The 7,779-nt window shown below is 39.7% G+C and overlaps 1 pseudogene; it reads right to left on the bottom strand.

Moving 5' to 3' along the window:
- Positions 1–310: 310 nt before the first annotated feature.
- On the bottom strand, positions 311–823 carry LOC131513205 (peptidyl-prolyl cis-trans isomerase A-like; annotated as a pseudogene).
- Positions 824–7,779: the final 6,956 nt, after the last annotated feature.

Here is a 7,779-nt window from a genome sequence, read left to right as displayed (position 1 = left end):
ACAGGTATAAATCTTAGTTCAGAATGATCCAGAAATGTAAGAAACATAACTTGACTCTTCTATATAGCAACTAAATTTTTCTTTGAATTTTTTGTTGTTGTTGCTGTTGTTTAGTTTTTATTTTGTAATCGTAGCTTACCTCTGCAATACAGCTAGACCTGGAGGAGAGTAAGGAAACTATGGAACCCACAGTACTACAGTGAGAGCACAAAGATTATGGAATATTTCAAGCAGATGGGGGTGAAGGGGTGGTTTCCTGTGCTACAGAAGGAATGGTCTGATAGTTAAGATAAAACACAAGTCAAATTTATTAGGTTTGTCCATAGTCAGTAATGGTGATCTTCTTCCTGGTCTTGCCGTTCCTGGGCCCAAAAGTCTCCACAGCTTCCACAATATTCCTGCCCTCTTTCACCTTGCCAAAGATCATATGCTTGCCATCCAACCACTCAATCTTGGCAGTGCAGATGGAAAACTGGGACCCACATTAGTGTGGGTCTAGCATTTGCCATGGACAAGATGCCAGGACCTGTATGCTTCAGGATGAAATTCTCATCATCACATTTCTCCCTATAGATGGACTTGCTGCGAGTGCCATTGTGGTGTGCGAAGTCACCACCCTGGCACCTAAATCCCAGAATAATCCTGTGAAAGCAGGAGATTTTAAACCAAATTCTCCGTCTCCAGTGCTCAGAGCACAAAAGTTCTCAAAAGTTGTTGGAACTCTGTCTGCAAACAGCTCGAAGGAGACATGGCCCAAGGGCTCGCCCTCCAGCACGGTGTTGAAGAACACAGTGAGGTCGCAGGTGGCCTCAGGGGGCAGCATCTGTAAGACCTCTTTGAATCTTCAGTTCCTGAGGCCATCAGACACCTACACTGTCTCTCTTTTCCCTGGCTTGGGTCTAAGTTCCAGGGAGATGTATGCAATTTCAAGATGTTATATGACCTATTTTGTTTTTGAGTCATCCATCCACAGAAATATTTGCTGACCAATCCATGGTTCCATTTAGTCTTTGCTCTCTGATCCATATAGTAAACTCTTGAGACAACTCTCATTCTTGTCCATCGAGGGCCTCAGGTCCAATGGATCTCTCTGGTATTTTCATGTCAGGCTTGAAAACTGAAACATCAAGCTTTTATGCTATTCCCTAGTAAGGGACTTCTCCTGGGACGTATCGATGGCTTCATTTGCCTTGATGCCTAAGTTGTGCCTTTATCACTTCCTTGGGTTTATGATCTAAGAGAAGGGGCAAATATCCATCTTTGTTCTCTGTCTCCTAAACCACCTCAGGGTCTTGCCTCCTCAATGAAGTTCTAATATGGAGAGCAGAGTCAATACTATCTCTAAACCACCATACTTTTTCTTTCTTCTGCTGTCCCCCAGCCTAGTAGATTACTTTTCTAGTATTCAGGGAAGATCCCTCCCTTTATAATTTTTGATAGCTCCCCCCACCCCCAGATTCATTTTTGCCCCTCAAATAATAATTTTGTGGCATTATGATTTTGGCAAATATAAACCAGGCACTCATAGGAAGCTTCTGTTTTCTGCCTTAGCCTGTCACGCCTGTATCCTGAGGAAATAACTAGAATAGACAGATTATTTGCCTGAATTAGGTGAGCAAGTGGAAAAGGGAAAGTGGGAACTTTAGGAAAAATCCATTCGTATTTCAGCATCTTGTGATAATGACAATACATTGCATTACCTTACAATTTGCTGCATGACTTGTAAAGAGTAAATTGATAGAAGCCCTATATTGGTTATTGAAATTTGATCAGTCTCCTCCAGCAATGCACTTTTAGCACATTTTTATTCATCTGAACTCTTTATCCACATTGTTTGGAAACAAATTCTGTACAAATTCCTTTAGCTCACCTGATGAAAATTTAGGCTAGTTGTTAATGTCTGACGATCACAATTCCGAGATTATAGTGGCAACATTTTTGGATGCTCGTTACAGTTCACTTTACAAAGGAGATTACCCTAATCCAGACTCTGTTCTGTTGGAAGAGTCTTGGAAAGTCAGTATTGACTTTTGCCCAAGGTTTCTTGGTCACTTCCCAAGGGCATAAAATTACTCTTGGCAGTTTTGTGCTAAGTAGTATATAGCATATACTGTTTTTACTTACTTAAAACTTTATTCAATATAAAAATCAATTAGCAGGTCGGAAGACTCCCAGTTTCAGTCAATGCCTTCATGGAAATAAATTTCTGATCTGTGCTTTGTATCATTGGCAAAATATTAGGATGAATTTCATTTCATTTTTGAATCTAAGGAGTGTTACATGGGTTTGTAATTGCTTTTGTTACCCAGGCAGTTTCTCTACGAGATATCCTCTCCACACCAACCTCAGGATAAAAGCTGGCATCCCTCAGAGATACCTGTCGGATTTGATGTTCTAGCATCAACATTTTTAATAACACGGCACAATGAAATTGGGGATTGGCAAGGTGATGACTCATGGCATAAGTATTCAAGATTGCCTTTCTAAATGTCCAAGTAAATATTCTAGGTTTTGGACATAAACCTCCAGTGCTATGTAGAAGGATTCACAGTTAAGGGTAATACAACCCTTTGGGAAAGTTCCTAAAGAAGTTTGTGATCTGTACTAGTTGCGAAAGCCCAAGGACGAGTACAGCTGTAGGACTTCTTGCCCCCATGACAGCAGCAGGTATGTTGTTAAAATATACTACTATTCAAAGTGTGTGTGATGTTATTCTTGAACAATTGATGTCTCTGGGCCATCTGGCATTTCATGGGTAGGCACTGCACCAGCACCATGTGGTGAGGTGCCAGAGGCAGGAAATTGTGGTTTATTTCATTGTTTTGCTAACAAAGACTCAGAAGTCAGTCATTGCATGACATTTCTGCAAGTGTCTTCCAGTTGGAGAGAACACACTTAGACAGTGGAATAATGAAAGGGTTGTGCAATGAGTTTGTATGTGTGTATGTGTGTGTAATACACAAAGTCACGCCAGGGGTATGTGAAGGTCTGGTTTTGTTTCTGGAGAAGATAGAGAGTGATATGACTGCTAGCACACTTCTGTTCAAACTGAGTGAAGTAATTCAAGGAGGCACACATCTTAAAAGGTTAGGATTCCATTTTGCTGTTTTCTTCCTGACTAAGATACATGATATATACAAATGAGGGACACCTCTTGAATCCTGCCTGAGTGTATCTGATATTAGTCCTGCGGTTCAGACACATTCACGTAGGATAACACAATAAGAATCCTAGGTGTCAGGGCTTTCATCAGGAGCATTAGAAAATTCCAGGCATAATCTTGCAAAACCACCTTACTTGTAATGTCTCTCAACAGGTGTCAGTTTCATGTCTGTGGTAGTGTTTGTAATAATCAAAATCATTGCTGCACTTGGCCAGAACGTCACAGAGTGGCTAACTACAGGTCTTACTGTACAATTATATTTAAAATCAGAATGATGGACTTGAGATTTTCATGAGTTAAAGGGACCAGGATGATTTGGGCCCTGATGCCTATTACGTGTGAAGAGGGGCAAATTACTAAACCCACTAAACCCGTATCAGTTTCATTATGAAATCAATAATAACTTGCTTAAAGCATTGTTTTAAAGATAGTTCAGAAAACAAGTATGAGATCACAGACCTGGATTTAGGGTTCAATAACTTTTAGTTGAATCTTTTTAGGTAAATTTCAATTAACTTAAAAAACCCCCATTTCTAATGCGGTTTTAAATGAATAATGACTCCTAATAGAGTTTAGAGTACAAGGGGTGTGACTTTCTATTTGATTTTTGATTTTATTTTTTGAACAATGAATATCATTCCCCCCCCAGATTTTTGGTATGATAGAATGGATAAGGGTTTTGGATTTGTGTGTGTTTGAATTTTCCATTTGTTTCAGCCTCTTAGATTTTAAGAGATGGGTGTCTGTTGCAGGAGCTGAGAGGTTGCAAGAAAGCAGTAGCGATCAGCTCTGCTTCGGCAAAGTACAGAGAATGTGAATTGCCTAACAAGGTACAGGCTTTGAATAATGTTGCCTCTGAAACTCATTCATTTGTGACAACACGTTGGCCACTCTTACTTGGCACAATGTTAAAGATACCACTGATCAGTTTTCTTTTTTTAATGTTTATTTATTTGATGAGAGAGAGAGAAAGAGAGTGAGAGGGAGGGAGAGAGAAAGAGAGAGGGAGAGAGAATGAGTGGGGGAGGGGCAGACAGAGAGGATCCGAAGCGGGCTTTACACTGACAGTAGAGAGCCCGATATGGGGCTTGAACTCAGGAACTGTGAGATCAGGACCTGAGCTGAAGTTGGATGTTTAACCGACTGAGCCACCCCGGCACCGTGCACTAATCAGTTTTCAACTGGGTATTTGGGCCACATGGACGTAGCCAGCCTTCAGTTTCCAGAAACTTCTCTGGGTCATTTGGCATTGCTTTATGTTGGGCAGGAAAGAAGCTAGTCATCTGAATGCTTGTTTTTGAAAAATTCTCAGTCCTGAATAATTGAAGAATCACACATTTCTATTCTTAGAACTCACTTGATCATTTTAACATTCGATCATTTATTTCTTCATGCATTCAAGTTTTTATTTATTCAAACATGCATACATTCACGCATTCAAGAAATAAGTTAAATGCTGGCACAGGTAGGGCATTGGGCTAGATCACCTACTGTCACTAATTCACCTGGACGAATGTTCAATGTGCTCATCAGGATTGTGGGAGTCCTGGTTTGTATTAGGGCTCTCCAGAGAAACAGAACCAATGTGTTTGTTTGTTTCTTCCTTACAAGAAGTTGGCTCATGCAATTATGGAGGCTGAGAAATCAAAAAATCTGAAGTTTCTAGGCTCAAGACCCGAGAAGAACTGACATTTTAGTTGGAGTCTGAAGGCAAGAAAAGAACCATCATCTTGGTTCAAAGCAGTCGGGCGGGAGGAGTTCTCTTTTGCTTGTTTGAGAGCCAGGCTTTTTGTTCAAGTCTTCAACTAATTGGATGAGGTCCACCCACATTATGGACTTGCTTCACGTAGTCTAATCCAATATGAATCTCACTTTAAAACACCCTTATGGACACATGCAGCATAATGTTTGACCAAATATCTAGGCACCCTGTGGCCCAGTCAAGTTGAGACGTAACACTAATCACCACACTGTTTTCACTGTTGAAATAATAAAATGTTGAACTCAATAAAACACCATATTATAAATCAAAATTCGTCTTTAGAATGCTTATTTTCCAGAGCTTGATAGTTCTTTTTTTTTTTTTTAATTTTTTTTTTCAACGTTTTTTATTTATTTTTGGGACAGAGAGAGACAGAGCATGAACAGGGGAGGGGCAGAGAGAGAGGGAGACACAGAATCGGAAACAGGCTCCAGGCTCCGAGCCATCAGCCCAGAGCCTGATGCGGGGCTCGAACTCACGGACCGCGAGATCGTGACCTGGCTGAAGTCGGACGCTTAACCGACTACGCCACCCAGGCGCCCCTATAGTTCTTCTTTAGAGAGTCTGTCATTTCCTCTCAGCTCTAGGACTTATTTTGTTTTCTTCAAAATTCCAAGTACTCCTGAAAGTTATTGACCAGTGTCCTGTTTTAGAATCCTCCTAAAGTTTGTCTATTTACCTGTTATTAAAATATTCAAATATAAATCCAGCCCTAGGAAGGAACAAATGTTACTTCAACTTTTTAAAACTCATCAACATCTTGAGGACCATAATATTTAAGAGCACATTTGTCTTATATTACATATGTCCTCAGATATTTCAAACTTTCCTGTGTGCAGAATTTCCACTGGAATGATTGTCTTTATTCAATTGCCATAAAACAACTCCCACACCAAGAAAGCCGCCTTGGGTTTTTACATATTTTAAGCAGGTTCATAAAAAACAGGTCCCTTGCCCTTTTGTAGAGAGAAAAGAGCAATAAATATATTTAATATCATTCCAAGAAGTGTGAACATAAAGTGAACTTCATGCATCTTGATTCTAATTGCAAATCATTCTTGCTCTGTTATGGTCACATCACAGATAATCAGATTCAATCAGAGGTTACCTTTAAGAGCAAATCCTTGGCCCAACCTACTTATTTTCTCCAACTTTCTGGCTCTCACCCTCCTCTGGCACCCTCAGGGTCTTCTGTTCTCCCTGCTAAATTCAAGAGCTTCCCATTGGCTCTTGCTGTGGCTCCGGGGTTTGGAGTCACTCAACCCGAGTCTACAGCGATACCTCAAGATGAGAGGAAATTAGTGTGACTTCAGCTGAATCATGCCCTTCAGTGAGAATGCGTGTTAACCCATATGCCCTTTTGTTTATGCTCTTCATCTAGTTAACGGTGACAATTTAAATCCGGTGAAAAAAGATTGTTAAAAATTAAATTCGCTTTCTGTTAAGGTATGCAACGAACCATGACCATGTAAATAACTTTTTTTTTTTTTTTTTTTAATACTTTGCTCCAAGGTTGGCCCACCCTATAGCTAGAAGAGCTAGCTAGAATAGATGTGGCGTCCCTTGGAGCGATGTGCCCTATGCTGTTCACCACGTTTCTCCTGTGTTCTGACCTGTTGACAATAACAATAGACACTTAGGTGGTACTTATCACATGCCAAGAGCCGTTCTCCACCCCTCCTCTACCAAAAAGCGTTGGTACCCTGGGAGAAACTCTCAGTTCTCATGTGGTGGAACTCACACCCCCCACACCCTGCATTCTCCAGGTGGGAGTGTTTTCATTATCATTTCTCCACTGACTTCTTTTCCCTGCTAAAGTATCTACCACTCAAAATCCCACCAGAGGACACAAATCTTATTCTGGAAAACTATATCTTCCGGAACAAGTCTTCCTAAATCTCACTAAAGAACCCTTCCTTCCCCTATGCCTTAGTTCAGTTAACACCTTAATTGATGAGTTTTTCATTTCAGTGATCAGAAATCTCATACCCTTGTTTTAGGTCTCTAACGCTTGACCACTGAACTTCCTTCATAAATAAATTCCATCTGCCCACAAGGCAGGCATCCAGTGGCTTATAGCTAGTTGAGTTTTATTTTGAGGGCTAAATTACAGACAGATCTTTCTTCCTGAAATTAGTGAAGACTCAATTTGTATCGAATAAAAAAATTGACTCCATGAAATCAGATATTAGATTAAAATGCTTTTAGAACATTTTAATATAATTATAAGATGATTAAACTTAAATTCAGAAATTGAAAGGATAATTTTTTTTAATGGAACACTTATTCTAAGTAAGACTATTAAAAGATTACACTGAATAAACAATCTGAAATTTCAAATGTAAGTAATAACAGATTTTTAGTGGAGATTTCAGAGGAGATTTTTAGACATCATAATTTTCTGAAACTGGCATATATTATAGAAATAATTAGTTGCAGATTTCTAAAGTTCTAAAAAGAATCCATTTAATCTCTATCTCTTGTGTATTATGATGTAGAATGTATTCATGTCCAGATTCTTTCTTTAGGTGAACTGCTTGACTTGAGTGAGACAGAATGTAACTGAATATTGATGGAAAAGTTTGAATATTTTTGACAGTTGAGATGGCTTCAGGCTTTCTACAACACTTATGACTTTCTTTTTGGTTTTACAGCAGTACTTGTGTAGGTTTTGTGTATCGCTCATATTAGCTCTCTGGAATTGAGAGATGAGGTGAGGCCTGGAAAACTCCCCCAACAAGGTCAAGTTCCTGTTGACTAATTCTATGATTGCCAAGAACAGTCTCTGAGTCCTTGAGGCCAAAGGCTGTGGTACAGGCTCTGCTTGGAGCTGAATGTGGTTTCTGAGAGGCTT

Source organism: Neofelis nebulosa, chromosome 5 (genome assembly GCF_028018385.1).
Source record: "Neofelis nebulosa isolate mNeoNeb1 chromosome 5, mNeoNeb1.pri, whole genome shotgun sequence".
Classification (NCBI taxonomy): Eukaryota; Metazoa; Chordata; class Mammalia; order Carnivora; family Felidae; genus Neofelis; species Neofelis nebulosa.
The sequence above is the reverse complement of the archived record's forward strand: the minus strand, read 5'-3'. Positions and strand labels throughout refer to the sequence as shown.